Source organism: Heteronotia binoei, chromosome 1 (genome assembly GCF_032191835.1).
Source record: "Heteronotia binoei isolate CCM8104 ecotype False Entrance Well chromosome 1, APGP_CSIRO_Hbin_v1, whole genome shotgun sequence".
In the NCBI taxonomy this organism is placed as follows: Eukaryota; Metazoa; Chordata; class Lepidosauria; order Squamata; family Gekkonidae; genus Heteronotia; species Heteronotia binoei.
The window spans coordinates 197121395-197137959 of NC_083223.1; positions in this window are offsets into that span (position 1 = coordinate 197121395).

Genomic DNA, 16565 nt, shown 5'->3' on the forward strand with positions numbered 1-16565 from the left:
AATAACTAAACTTTGATGTTGATCTTTCCAGGAGGGATGGAGAAGATGGCAGAAGGAAAACCAAACTAGTGGTGCTAATGTGAGTTGTGCTCTGAGAGCATTGCAGCGAAGTTCTAAAGATCCGATAGGGATTTGATGCACTCCATGAATTGCTTTTTAAAACACATTTGAGTTTTGGCAACATGTACAAGGAATTCTTAAACCACAATGGTTAGGGGAAAGGCTTCAACTTCCTACCTCACTTGAACTGAGGTTCTTTGATCAGTGTTTTGAATGAGCACAACTTTACTTTGGCAGCAACATGTATAATTTCCTGAGGTCGTGTCAATATTTTGCAATTGGGAGGCCCCAACTCCTCCACAGCACTATTATTATAAGGCTTACACAACATATTAGAGAATTATGCCAAATCCTCACAAATGCTGCAGCTAGAAGAAGCAGAACCTGAAGAAAGGAAAACCTGTAAATGCTGCCATACAGTTAGCAGTCATCCTGCATCATGACTCCATCTTTGGCTCATTCTTTATCTCTTCCCTTTACAAAGGCAACTTCATAACTACAAAGCCAGATTATACAACTGCATAATAGATAGTTTCTGGCACTAAAAGGAGGCAAAGAGTGTAGCTCCACATTGCTGAATTCAGTTATTTAAGCTGAACCTCAACAGATGGAACAAAAACAATTCCCACTTTTCCATGAGATGTAGTGTCAAATTAGGTACAACAGGGTATTTACACAGCCTTCATTGGCTGCATCTCTGATTTTTGTGTTATACATTTACAATGATCTCAGCTAGTAAGAGGAACAGTACAGTCAATAGAGGATCATGCTGGAAATGTATCAGGCGATGGACTTGCTCCATTTTTTCAGTAATATAGTTACTGTGATTACCCTCTAGTGTGAGAAATATGAATTGGCCCTTGAGAAGTGGACATAGGTCAGAAGTACTAGACATATAGGGGCCCCGTGGCACAGAGTGGTAAAGCTGCAGTACTGCAGTTCGAACTCTCTGCTCATGACCTGAGTTCAATCCCAGCAGAAGCTGGTTCAGGTAGCCGGCTCAAGGTTGACTCAGCCTTCCATCCTTCCGAGGTCAGTAAAATGAGTACCCAGCTTGGTGGGGGGAAAGTGTAGATGACTGGGGAAGGCAATGGCAAACCACCCCGTAAAAAGACTGCTGTGAAAACGCTGTGATGCGACATCACCCTAGAGTTGAAAATGACTGGTGCTTGCACAGGGGACTACCTTTACCTTTTACCTTTTTACTAGACACATACAACTGGGTGAGGCTTCTGCACAAAAACCTGGTATAATCCCACCCATTTTTATGAACAGCCCTAACTACACTGTGTATCAACAGCTGTAAATGTGCATACTTTCAGGAGAAACCCTAGGATGACACTGGGAGAAGAGCTAGAGTTAGGACCACCAGGGTGTAGTTGGGATCAGTCTCCTCCTTTTATCCATGTCTTTTCCAAGCTGCTGGCAATTGAAGCTAAAGTCCCCAGCCACTTCTTGCTATGAAGTATACACTTTTTCAAATTTAGGCCAAGGTGATTTCCTGTAAACAGAAGACACACAGAAATACATAGTTTTTTCAGTTTTTTTCAGTTCTTTCTCAAACACAATGGGAAAGTAATTAATCCTCCACTAGAGCAGGGGTCCCGAACCCCCAAGATGTGGACCGGTCCCAGTCCGTGACCTGTTAGCAACCAGGCCATGGAGTGAGGCAGAGGCACTGAACCACCCCTTTCACCTGCCTGGGACCTGGGCAGACAAAAGAGGCAGTGTGGCCTCTCTCCAAAGCACCACCTTTCATCCACCTGGGTACCAAGTGGGCAGAAGGGGCAGCACGGCAGCTGTCTTTGCCTACCCCTCATTTAAAGACCCCCATGGGGGGCAGGAATGGAGCATGGGGGGCAGCCTGGAGGAGCAAAAACCCCAGCAGGACTCCCTCACATACACCGGTCCATGGAAAAATTGTCTTCCATGAAACCGGTCCCTGGTGCCAAAAAGGTTGGGAGCCACTGCACTAGAGTGCAAAGCCAACTAAAAGCACAAACAATCTCTCATCCTCAGAAAATCTTACTGGGAAAAAAAGGAGTTAAAGATATTACATATATATTATAGGAAGGTACAATTCTCTCGATTGAGTTCCACTTTCTTTTAGAATTTTGTAACAGTGAATTCACAGCAAAGAGGAGAATGGGAAGAGCAATGACTAGCATCTGATATACATCTCTGGTTTCTAATCTTAATCCTAAATCATAACAGTGTGAAACCAGAGCAAGTGTGAAAGCAGCACTACCCAGCTGGTATCCACATCAGCATTTTTTATTAATGTTGAATGAGGAGAGTCCTGCTCTTTACACGCAATAATTATTTTAGAGTACCCTCCATGACGGCACGAGCTGCAGGAGTCATTACCACGGTCAGCTGACCATCACAACACAGCAATGCTCCTTAATGTTATTAATGCAAAATTAAAATCTGCATTCAGCTGGGATGCCACAGAAAAGTAAAGGTCTTCTGAGTATCCTTTCCCTTTGGCAAGAACTGCAGTGTGTGAGTGTTTTGGAATGTGGACCAGGAAAGTGCCATGATGGACAAGAACAACTGCCAGCTAACTGGAAGGAGAGTGCCAAAAGCTTCATTTTGTGTAATGAGGAGCAATGATGATAAAAACACTCTTAGAGTCCCTAATAGTCCTTGGTGAAACCACCAGAGAAACCAAAGGCCAGAAAGTAAGGGAAAATTCAGACCAAAATGTCAGGAAAATAAATAGCTGCTGGATCTGTTAGGCTGGAGCCTTAAATTTCTCAAGGGAAAGGAGGTAAGCTTCATCACTTTGCAATTAGGGCTGTATTCTTTTTCATGGCAATAGATTGTGCATTTCATGGTACATTTTTCCTCAAGTGCTAAAATGGACTTTTATGCAACTCTTTCATAAACAGAGATTTTTCACAGCCAACTGATATTACACGGCCCTGAGAGGATTTCACAGAAATTGCAAAATCCTTGATGCCTACCAAAAAAAAAATGTTTGCAAAACACCAAACTATGAGGTGATAATCAATGACGCCCTTTGCAAAGAATTTCACGTATTCTTCAAGAAAATAAGACGGATGAAGGATACAGAAAATTCAAGTCTGACTACTTCAACTAAATGTTTAAAGAACGTATCCATAATCACACCATTCAGTTTGCAAACTGCTTATAAAGTTATAGAATGGTATACTTTTTTAAAAAAAACAGATACACACTGAATTGTTACTGGAGTACATTAGTTAGATTGAAAGAAAAATATTATTAAGAACATAAGAGAAGCCATGTTGGATCAGGCCAATGGCCCATCCACTCCAACACTCTGTGTCACACAGTGGCCAATACATACATACAGTTACACACACACACACACACACACAAATATATATATATATATATATATATATATATATATATATATATATATATATATATATATATATATATATATATATGAATCCCCTCTTAAAGGTGGCTATGCTTGTAGCCGCCGCCACATCCTGTGGCAGTGAATTCCACATGTTAATCACCCTTTGGGTGAAGAAGTACTTCCTTTTATCCGTTTTAACCTGACTGCTCAGCAATTTCGTTGAATGCCCACGAGTTCTTGTATTGTGAGAAAGGGAGAAAAGGACTTCTTTCTCTACTTTCTCCATCCCATGCATTATCTTGTAAACCTCTATCATGTCACCCCGCAGTCGACGTTTCTCCAAGCTAAAGAGCCCCAAGCGTTTTAACCTTTCTTCATTGGGAAAGTGTTCCAAACCTTTAATCATTCTAATTGCCCTTTTCTGCACTTTTTCCAATGCTATAATATCCTTTTTGAGGTGCAGTGACCAGAATTGCACACAGTATTCCAAATGAGACCGCACCATTGATTTATACAGGAGCATTATGATACTGGCTGATTTGTTTTCAATTCCCTTCCTAATAATTCCCAGCATGGCGTTGGCCTTTTTTATTGCAAACGCACACTGTCTTGACATTTTCAGTGAGTTATCTACCATGACCCCAAAATCTCTCTCTTGTTCAGTCTCTGCCAGTTCACATCCCATCAACTTGTATTTGTAGCTGGGATTCTTGGCCCCAATGTGCATTACTTTGCACTTGGCCACATTGAACCTCATCTGCCACGTTGACGCCCACTCACCCAGCCTCAACAGATCCCTTTGGAGTGCCTCACAATCCTCTCTGGTTCTCACCACCCTGAACAATTTAGTGTCATCTGCAAACTTGGCCACTTCACTGCTTACTCCCAACTCCAGATCATTAATGAACAAGTTAAAGAACATGGGACCCCGTACTAAGCCCTGCGGCACCCCACTGCTTACTGTCCTCCACTGCGAAGACTGCCCATTTATATACACTCTCTGCTTCCTATTAATTAGCCAGTTTTTGATCCACAAGAGGACCTGTTCTTTTACTCCATGACTCTCGAGCTTACTAAGGAGCCTTTGATGAGGAACTTTATCAAAAACTTTCTGGAAGTCAACGTAAACAACATCTATTGGGTCCCCTTTGTGCACGTGTTTGTTCACCCCCTCAAAGTACTGTAACAGGTTAGTGAGGCAAGATCTTCCCTTACAGAACCCATGCTGAGTATTCCTCAATAACTTGTGTTCATCAATGTGCCTACTCATTCTGTCCTTGATAATGCTTTCTACCAACTTTCCCAGTATTGAAGTCAGACTGATTGGCCTGTAATTTCCCAGATCTCCTCTGGAACCTTTTTTAAAGATGGGGGTGACATTTGCTACCTTCCAGTCCTCAGGAACGGAGGCAGATTTCAATTAAGAGCCACAAACTATGAAACAACCCTTAATGACTGGTATATACCACATCCTGGTTAATCAAACACTTAACCACACCAAATTGTGTGAAATGTGTCTATATATGTATGAATATTAATTCTGGATGAACTGGAAGTCTTGAGGGATGTCAACATCCATGCTAAGGCTGCCTTGTAGGGAGCAGCTCAGGATTTCATGGTCTCCATGACAACCATAGGCCTGTCTCAGATAATAACAGACTCCACACACTGTGCAGGTCACACTCTTGATCTGGTGTTTTGCTTTGGTGAGGCAGAAGGGGATCTGAAGGGAGGAGGGGATTGAAGATGGTCCCCTTCTCATAGTGTTTAGACTTGCAAAGGTACCTAGACTCTGCAAAGGGAGGGGAATCGATGATCCACCCCTGTAGCCTGATGGATCCAGCAGGTTTTCAGATGGTATTAGGGGATTTTCCTGCTGATATGGTTGGAACTCCTGCTAATGCCCTGGTTGACCTCTAGAATGGGAAATGACCCAGGCCACTGACACAATTACATCTAGGTGGCATCTCTTAGGTCTAAGAGTCTGGGCAGCCCCTAGGTTTACTGAGGGTGTGCAGATGATGAAAAGACAGGGGAGATATCTAAAGTCACAATGGAGAAAGTCTTGGGATGAATCTAACAAGGTACAGACTAGAGCTCATTTTAAAGCCTACTCTGTGATGGTGGCCACTGTTGCATCCATGTAGTGTAGACCTGCAGAACTCTTCCAGGTGGTCAGGGGTCTATTGAGTTCTCGTTAACGGCAGGAGGTGGACTGCTTTAGAGCTCACTGCGATTATTTTGCTAAACCTGTCCTGTGGGATTCCCCATGATTCCATCTTGTCCCCTATGCATTTTTAACATTGATGGAAGAGGGCATCTGGAGACTTGGGCTGAGTTGTCAGTAATATGCATATGACACTCAACTCTATCTTGCATTACCAGCAGATTCCAGGGAGGCTATGGAAATTGTGAACAGGTGCATGGAGGCAGTTTTGGGGGTGCTCCTGGACCTGGACTTCCTGTTGGTAGCAGTGGTTAGGCATGTTGTTAACTAGTTTTGGTTAGTGAGTCAGCTGTGGTCCTTCCTAGGCAGACAAGTTCTTGCCACTGTGGTGCATGCCCTGAGAACATCTACATTAAATTACCACAATTTGCTGTACACGAAGCTGCCCTTGAATAAGTATTGACCTTTAAAGCCCTATACAGCTTGGGATCTTCAGAGGCCCTGCTTCAGTTGCCTCTGCTATCTGAAGCTGGATGTGTGGCAACCCAAGAAATGGCCTTCTCAGTCATGGCACCAGAACTCTGAAACTTCCTCCCTGGGAGATTTGTCTGCTTCTCTATATCAGTGTCTTTTGCCAGCAGGTGAAGACTTTTTTGTTTAGTCTGGCATACTTCCAATAATGGTATTGACTGGTGTCTTCCCTGCTTCTGGTGTCATTTATTTATGTGTTTTTATGGAATTATTTTATAATCTTGAATGCTGTTTTTAATCATTCAGATGTTTTAATATTTTTATCTGCATCACCCTGGGGATCCAAATCAGGTAAAAAGACAGCATTTAAAAGTTCTAAATATATATGTGCTGGCTGCTGTTGCTAGAAGACGGCAGACAGAAGATTAGGTTTCTATACCCCATTTTTCTCTACCTTAAGGAGTCTCAAAGCAGCTTACAATTGTTCTTCCTTCTTCCTCTCCCCACAACAGGCACCTTATGTGGTAGGAGGTACTGAGAGAGTTCCAAGGTAACTATGACTGGCCCAAGATCACCCAGAAGGCTTCATGGGAATGTGTGGGGAATCAAACCCAGTTCTCCAGATTAGGGTCTACTTCTCTTAACTACTACACCAAGCTTGCTCTCAATAGAGGGCTCCATGAAACAATAATGGTCAAGACAAGAAGGATGCTGGAAAAGCTTTCACATGATAGCAGTTGTGAGATTTAAAAGATCCTCATCTTGTGGGCCACCTCAATCTGAAGGAAAGACTCCAGTGCCAGTGACTCCTTGGGGATGGCATGGAGACCCTCCACATAGGGAGATACATAGGTGAGCACTAAATTGGAAGATATGCTGCACATAATCCCGCATATATCTTGGAATTCATTCTTGACTTCATGTGTTTTGTACTAATCTGATGTGAAAACATTCTAAAGAAACAAAGGTTGATTCAAGTGTTGGTCTTCAAGTACTCCTGCTATAGGCAAACAAAAAGAATTCAGATTTATTGAGACTTCTGGGTTACGTCATCTTGACCTCAGGGGTGTCTGAAGACCGTCCTCCTGTGGCACCTTTGAATCAGGAGGTTGGAGGGGTGTCACAGATGTGGCGCCCCCATAGGCAAACCCTGGAGGGGTTTTTCTTTGGCATTGGACTTTTGCGGGAAGCTAGGGGTACAGCAGCAGCTGCTCCTGTGCTTCTTGCATGTCCTGAGGCTCTGCCGCCATGATAGCTGGTGCAGCACAAAAAGATGAATGTCCGACTGCTTTCTTTCGCTCCTTTCAGTAAGCTTTTGATGCATCGCCTTTCTACTTCTAGCGTGGCAATTCTACTTGGCAAGTAAGTGAGCTTTCAATACCACTGGCTAATGGGTCGTTTTACATAACAACGAGCAGCTAGCTCAAAGGAAGGGATAGAGGCTGATTATAAGCCTACTTCTCCTGCGAATGAGGCCTCGAAAAGTCAAAGAGCAATCTTAGGTATTGGTAATTACTTGAATTAGATTGAATACAAATGCTTAAATCGACCCGGATTATAATTGGACATATGTTAAAGAGACTATTATTTGGCTGCAATATGATCTGAACATAAATGAGATATATTCTAGAGAGATCTGTCCCTGCTGTCTGACTGCAATTGAAATAACATTTGAAATCTCAGCTGGAGCTGATTTGGAATGACGATTTAACAGGATCTTTAAGCTATTTTTCAACTTGGATTAAGAGACTGAGTTTATTGACAGAGAAAAATGGCACTGCCAAGCGAAATGTATTATAAAAAAGATATATTATGGAATATTACTTCTCTGAAACAGGATCTTGGCTCATTAATGCAGCTGATTAGAAAGCAAATGGGAGCTTTTATGCTGAAAGCTAGCGAACTTTCAAATCTGCATGAGCTGAGTGCTAAAGAGATTCTGGTGACGTCTGCGGAATTAGAATGGGAAAGTGATCCGTTCCGAAACGAACAAAAGAAAACCAAAATGGATCCTTATGGCGCAGTTACAAAACAAGACCGGAAATCAAGATTGAGTGAAGTCATGCTGAGAGGAAGAAATGGCACAGAATTCTTCTTCCAATTATTGAGAGGGCAGGCCACATTGAGAAGAGAGAAGGTGCATCCCAGCCAGTTAATTAAGATGTGGAAATCTTTCAGGAAGAAGGACTCTTGAACTTTTTCCCTCTTTGTGGATAGTTGGATATGGAACTCTCAATAAGAACTGACATGTGATTTTAAAAGGCAAAGTGTGGTGTCTGGGTTACACTAAGTTGATTTTCTCTGACGTAATATGGATATAGAAACTAAAGGAATCCAAAAGTTTTTAAATTTTGGGAAGGATTCCTGAGTTCTGGTTTTTCTTGTGGGTAAACAAATATGGAATTATTAATAATGAATTGTTATGTGATTTTAAAAGACCAAGGGAGATCCTAAGGAAGGAAGGGTGTTAAAATTTTAGTTAAATATACAGTTAATTTGGATCAGTGCTAAAGAGTGCAGACAACACATTTATTTTTACATAGCAGATTTATTCTTAGTATGTTTATTTGGTGAAATTGCTCATATTGATATAAGAGTTGGATTAATTGTTAAAAAGGCAGACAGCACAATTATTTTGTAATCTGGTAGATTTGTTTTTAATATGCTCCTTTGGAGAAACTGTTTATACTGAGATAGACAAATTATTATGTTGTATCTTTTTAATTTGTTAAGGATAAAGATATTATTTTTATGTGCTTATTTTAATAAGGATATTGTTAAACCAACAAATTAGTCTGTGCTTTTAACATGGTTAAGCTAAATCAGACAGCTTTGTGTTGAGATGGCTTTGAATTTTTTTATATACTTATTTGTGTTCAAGAAGAATTGTTTAGATTTATATTGCTAGTATTAGTTTAGTAAACATTTTCTATAATGAAAGACAAGGATGGTAAAATATATGGAGAACTTCATACTTGCAGGTAGAATGATCTGGGTATTTTATTTGGAGGTAGAATTATAATTGATATATTCGTACTTTTTTCTGTTTCTGTTCTTCCCACTCTATAAATGCCCTTTCCCCCCTTTTATGTATCTTATGTAGTTAAAATCAATAAAAATTATAAAAATCACTATAAAAAAAAGAATTCAGATTTATTTAACCTAACCTACAAATGACCCCTTCACCTTTGAGTCCTCAGCTCAGGACATCCTGTAGTCTGACAGTCATATCCTCTTGGACTTTATTTGCCACATTAACTCTAGCAGGGTTTATTTCTGGAGTTTAGATCACAATGCACCAGGGTCAGTTTTGTTTAATATGGGACCAATGCTTATGAATGATGGTGAGGGACAGAAATGAAAGATACAGAGCCAGTTTTAAAGCAAGTGGGTATGCTATTTGGTATAGATTTTGCATTCAAACACAGAGGCAAGAAACGCAAAAGTGGATTTGGATCACTTGTGCAAGGACTTCAGGTTGTTTTTCTTACGGACTAGCATATTGACTTGGGTGCATTTAAATGGACTTATATCTGAGGTTTGGCATTCCCCATGTAGCCATGAGCCCAGGTGGGGGGAGTGGAGGCAGCAAGCCGGGCACTCCTCCATTTTGTCTGGACCCAACTCCTACCAAGATTCCCCTCCCTGTGATTCCATTGGCTTAGCTTTACCTTTTTAAACTGCAAACTACATGGGGGACAAATTTTCTTAAACAGCAGAGTGTATGATAAGCAAATAATAAAATCTTTCACATGAGGAACTGGAGTGATCTTTTTTTCAATTTGTGTTTTATAAACGTGCAGACTGCTATAGTCTCATCACTAGATACAAATGCCTTGAGGGACACTTGACAAAAATGCAGATAAATGTTGTTTTGATCCCACTCAAACATAAGATCATTAGATTACAAATCAACTGGCCAGACATGCAGACATGTCATCCACGTGGGTGACAAATGGACTATCTACAGTCATTGTAGGGGCTTGTACATATTTAGGGGACAGGTGTGTAAAAAATGACTTTGCAAGTTAAAATAAAACAGAAACATTTTAAAAACTCACAAGGAGGGCTAAAAATGCTTTGGAAGGGATGGAATGTTGAGGGCAATGTGTGCCTGTTAAAGGAGAAAGAATCAAGTTTCCTAAGTGCTTAGAGGATCCTTGAGGGGGAGATTTGAGGAGTGGGTGGGATGGAATTTCCTAATTGCTGCCCCTTCTTGTGGTTCCTTGAAGGCCACCTGCTTGCCTTTTAGATTTCATGTCATAATAAAATGTTTAGATTTTTGTAGCAATTTGGAGTGTTCAAAAATTTCACATATACAGGATACAGAGAGAACAATGCTTGTGTATGAGGCACTTCCCTACAGGATGTTATAAGTTCTTCCCTTCTCAGGCCAAATAGCAGCTTGGGGAGGACATAAATGCAATTTAATACTCTCCTTCAAACACCATGGTCCCTTTCCAACTTAACCCCGCCCCCAAGTCTGCTATTAATATTATTTAAACACATCTCTCGTACATATTTCTCACTGGATCTTAGTGCAATCTGAGTGCCATTCCCTCCTGCCTATCAAACCCCACTCCAAGAGGTCCACATACTTGCAGGATCCATGGTGGGATGGGGGAGTGCTGATACCCTGCACATGGCCCTTCAGATCCTCAACCATTTCCTCAGTAACTCTTAACAGTAAAGACAAATCAATATCAGTTTTCCTGTATTTCAGAATGCTGTAACTGAGATGGCTTGCTTAAGGTCACACCCTCCCCATCTTGCCTAAAGATGTGAATGGGGGGTCATGGTTTACTGTCTTTTAAGGAAATGATGTTGAAGGAATTCAGTTTTTTAAAATATGCTAAAGTTAACTGGTATCTCTGACAAGTCCCTGATACAACTGACTCTGGAGCACAGATCTTTAGCTTTTTATTGAGCTATCAACTCAACTGAAGGATGTAGACCTGAGCTGTCCAGATCACCCACAGAGCTGTGTCAAATTCTTGCTTTGAGGTTTATGTATCTTGAAGTTAAAATATCTTGGTTCACATTCCATGTAGTGCTTTTCAGCCGCAGATAATGGGAGCAATGATGCAATACTTGAGAGACTGTCTTCATTAAGAATTTTTCCCCTTTGGCAAGGTATCATCTTGCTTTAGTGCAATCCAAATTATGTGATTAAATCCAGTCTTTTTTGTGCTTTTATTGATGCTAATGCTCAATGTATTGAATTTTTAAACTTTAATAGAGGATTCATGCATCGTGCTGTATATAGCTGTTGCTAAAATAAAATCTCTTAAAATGCAAGCAATTCGTTCCCCTAAGAAAATATAAGAAAGTGTTTATCTTGTGCAGATGGCTTCTCCTAACCCACAAGAGGGAAGTGGAAAAAAGAGCATTTGAGTGGATTAGAAACCCACTTATTCATTTTACCATCATTATTTGGTTTAATGAAAAGCAGGTGATTATGATGTCATTAATGAACTTACTCTGGAGCTTTTGGCTCATAGGCAAAGTCATGGAAAAGGAGAGTAGGTAAAACCATCTGCACTTCTGAAGATCACAGGCCATTGCAAACCATTCCTAAACACTTCGGCTTAATTGTACAGTGCAAATGTTGCATTGAGACTTCTAGAAATGGAGAATGGCTATCCGTTATCATTCATAGCACGCAAAGACATTTAAGAATTTACTGCAAGAAAAAAGTTACTGACTGACTCCCTCTTGCTAAGTTGGATCTAAGAACTCCTTTCCACTGTGAGTCTTCTTCATGGAACGATCTTCTCCATTGGAGGAGGTTTCAGTGGAAAAGTACTCATTGACTCCAGTGGGTTGTTGCTCAGGTGTTCTCCTCATTGCAGTCCCTTGTACTGTGGCACATTCTGTTCATCAGGGTCACCAACTTCAGGGAACACTTTCAAGGCAAGTATCCAGTTGCAAGGAAAAGGCATAAGGAAAGATACACTCTACTAAGTCTTTTGGTAAGCTTTTTCACAAGCTCCAGCCTATTAGCTACAATCCACTATCTATAGCTGCCTCTTCAGAACTCATGTTTCAGGTGATATATGAAATAGGTATGCTACTGGAAAATATCACTACAGGCTTCATGCAGGTTTCAAAGGAAGGCTTGAGACTAAGAGATACCAGAGGAAAGGCCTGAGAAAAACATCACAGGAATAAACTATCAAGTGAGCTTCAAAAGCACTTGCACAGCCTTATAAGCAAAACATTTTCAGTATCTTCTCCATAATAAAAATCACAAGTGATATTTATGATGACTGAACAATGAAATGTAGCAAATTCTGAAAGTAAGCAGATGTGAACAACAATCACAGGTCCTGTCCAAAACTGCCAACATATAAGCTTTCTAGTGTTGAAAGCAGCTGCATTCAGCTTTTGCACTCTTGAGTCTGTTATGTTCTTACCAGATTGTCCATTTCCCTTTCCCCCTCTCTGCATCTGTTTTTCTATTTCTAATTCTTCCTTTCCTCCCTATATCAGCTGATCTAAAAAGACAAAAGAAAAGAGAAGGGGGCACTAGTCTACTACAGAGTGATCAATCTGTGGATCACGACTAATCCATCAGGTGAAGACTCAATGATATCAAGTTGCTGTCCAGAAGAGAAATTATCTCAGTATATGTAAGAATCTTCTTATATAGCCATTGGGGCAAGATCCACAATCTCCCCTGTAGACAGAAAGCCAGAGAGGAATTGTTATGTAATACTGTTTTGCTGGATGGTTTCACATGACAACTCAGTGTTGAGAAAGACAGCTCTCTGCTTCAGGATTCGGAGAGCCTCTGCCACTGCCAGTCACAGTAACAATACTGAGCGAGATGCTTTGCATTATCTCACAAAGAGATGAGACTATCACCTACCAGGGGTATGACTTTCTTCACTGTACCCTCATAATCATGGAATGACCTTCCTGGGGTAGTGGGGTCAGAGGTCACCTCTCCCTCTCTAGATTTTGAAAAGATCGCAAGACTTTCTTGGTCCAGCTACTGTTTGGCAAAGGGAATTGATAATCTGTTCAGCAGATTTTGATTAGGGTTGGTTCTGTTTATGGTTCTCACCAACAGCTGAGGTGGTGGTGCAGTAGTTTCAGGATTGACTACGAAGATAGGCTTGCCTCATGATCACATGTTCCCCCATGCAGGAAAAGGCCCTGCACAAAATATCAGTGAATAGACTCTAGATTAGCCTTCTTGCAACTTGTTGCCAATTTTCTGTATTTGGGACATTTCTCATTTAGTAGATCTGCAGGGCTTTTTTTGAGCAGGAATACACAGGAATGCAGTTCTGGCTGGCTTGGCCAGGGCTCTGGCTCAAAAAGAGGTCTCCAGCAGAGGGAAAGCACTAGGCAGCCACATGCTCCCAGATCATGCGGTCTATCCTCTCTGCTGCCTCCAGCCTCCAATGGGCTTGTGAAGAGAGCAAGAGAGGCAGAGCTGCCCGTAAGTGCCGCCTTCCAGAAGCTGGGCCTTTGCAATGGCAGGTCTCTCACTCAGCTGTGTAAGAACCAGGGTCATTTCACAGAAAAAGAGGTGCTGGAGCTCATTAGCACAGCTCATTTGCATACACCACACACCCTTGACATTACTGGAAGGTGTGCTAAATTATATCAGCTTAGCATTTACCATAAAATGCTTCTTAAATTATAATTGTCATAATAAAACCTGACTCCCATCATACTTTTTCAATTACTTTCTCCTATGTAGCCACAGTGGCATAAGGAAGATTTCCATCTGTCTACTTTCTATGTTTTGTTTATTTTCCCATTTTTTGTGGGGAAAAATATTAGAAAGTTTGTTAAATCTTAAGAGATTACGTAAAATTATCCCAGGGGGTCTGAACAATGGAGCCCAGAAGCAAGTATTTGGTGGGGGAGAGGTTTAGAAAGAAAGTGTCAAGCATGGTAAAATTCCATTGATAATTGATTGTTTTAGGGTCCTCCATAACACTGGTCTGTGAAGTATCTTGAAGGACCAAGGTCGGTTAGCTCTGTTATTCTTTCCCCTCCCCCTTCCTGCTTTATTGCTTGCAAAGTAGAAGTAGAGAGAAACGAAACTAACTTGAGAAGAAGTAATCAGCACCTTCCCATACATTCCTATTAGGGAGTGCGACACATCTGGGGAAAGCAAGGACAGAGTCCTGATAATGCTATGAGAATGTAGGCATTTATGATAGTTTATGTGTGAGAGCTATCCCTCGCCCCCACCCTTTGGAATCCTTTTGAAGTAAGCCTTAAAAGTATTGTATCAATGTATTTGCAGCATTACTCTCAAAAATCTGTTACACTGAAAGTATCAGTTTATCAATAAACTTAGTTTTGTATCAACTTCGCCTCGACATTGAAACTGCATGCTTGACAGAAAGAGCACAATAAAATGTAGAGGTTCCAGAACTCCATTCCTGTGAGCTCCAGCCCAAAATGAGGCCTGGTAAGAACACACATCCATGAAATGCAGCTGATGGCACTGTACTGTTCTGCATCAATATGCAGAAAGTAACCTATCGAATGGGTGATGTCACTTCTGGTGATGTAAGAGCTATGGCCTAAAATGCAAATGAGTAACAAAGCAGGTGGAAGATAGAAAGATGGATGCAGAGAACTGCATACATGCCTCTTACAACTAATAACAAAATACTTCCCACAATAAAATACATTTATTTGACATTTTTACTGAGGCAAAATCTTTTTAGGCTTGCTATATATGAGATTCTTACTCACACCTACACTTGCATGCACACACGCACATTGATTTTTCTTGGATCAACTGCTCAGTTTCCATCTGGAAGAATGAGATGTGCTCCAAATGTATTTTTAAATTAATATCCCTATTCTAAAGTACAAGCTTGGAAGTCTTGCCAGATGTCTGCTGATGAGCTAAAAATTGTATTTGGGGTGGAGGGTAGGAAGTACTGAAAGGAGAATAAAACATCAGGCTACTTCCCCTTTTTTTATATTAAATTATCCTACATAGACCTAAATTTAGAATGCTGTTATTTGGGAATATCAATGTTATTAAATGTTTAATAAAAGGTGTTAACAATAACAATTTTTGTTTCTGTTTTCTTTCTGTTCATTAATGAGCATTGAACAAATGAATTAGGTATCCTTATTGAGAGAGAGAAAAAGCTGAAAATTTTACCATTTAATGTGCATCAATATTATATAAGTGAACCATGGAGTTTACAGCACCACAATCTAATAACAAAAGCAGTTAGTAGATTTGAGTGTTGTAAACTTGATCCTGTCACAAAACCTTGACTGTTTTCATTCCCACCTATGAGAATAACAAAAGAAGGTCCTTTGAATCAGATTAGCAGGCACCAGGCCTCTCACTTTTCTTTACCATTGTCTTCTCATCCACCACTGGCAAAGTCTGAAGCTGGATCACCTAGTTCATGTGGATGCAATCCAAAGTGCTTGACGTATTTGATTGTCTCAAATGGAAACAGATGTTTAATATACAGATTTTGGCTACTGATTGTATTTTTAATTTAGATTCAATTGGATAGCTTTATGTTCCTATCTTCTGATTGTAAACCATCTTGCTTACAATGGTGAAAGATGGGGTGTTAAAATTTAAAATTAATAGAATGTATATAGGTAATGTATAATTTTATTCTTGCCTTCACCTCTCCTTTCTTTGTGTGCTCTTTATTAAATAATAAGCTGCTGAGCAGAGCTGAGTTGTCTTAGTTTGTATTGTAGCTGCTTGCCTTTATAAATTTCAGAAATTGTATTTATTATTAAAGGGCAGTTCTCTTTTACATGGCTGCTCATTAATTAAATAATTTGCTTGTCAGAGTTTGAGTTTCAGAATGCCTTGGCAAGAACATTAAGAATAAAGTTGGATATAATCACAGAACTTCATAACATGTTTTGTTCAGCAGCCAAGGACCCAGCTAACTTTGTTTTATAAAATACATTACATTGTAATCCCTTACGTAAATTCAATTATGACTTCCCCCCCAAACTGAGAAAGTTATTTTAAAACAAGTCAATTTTGCACTGTTTGCCTCTCACATGAAACATTATGAAATGACAAACAGGGCTAGTCACATACATCTGATTTTATGAAAATTTCACTAAGCTGGGTGTAGAAAAATGTAAGGCATCGTCTTAGGGCACAAAATACAAATCAATTTGCAAACTAGCTTGTCTGGACCCCAGCTTTTCACACACACATTCACTTGATAAGGCTTGTGCATAATTTGGATTCTAGAATGGATACCCAAATATTTTGCATTCTTGCCCTGCTTTGAAACTACTTGGGTGCATCTAGTTGGCTATGGACTGAGAAGTAGTTAACACTTCCTTTAAACAGGATGTAGTGTCTCCACTTCTAAAGAAGCCTAACATGGACACAGGAAATCTCATGAATTATTGACCACTCAAATGTTTCAATCAGCTAGACAATTTCATGCTTTCTTGGATGAGGCAAATTGTTTAGATCCTGTTCAATCTGGATTTCGGCCAGTTTTATGAGATTGAAACAGCCTTTGTTGC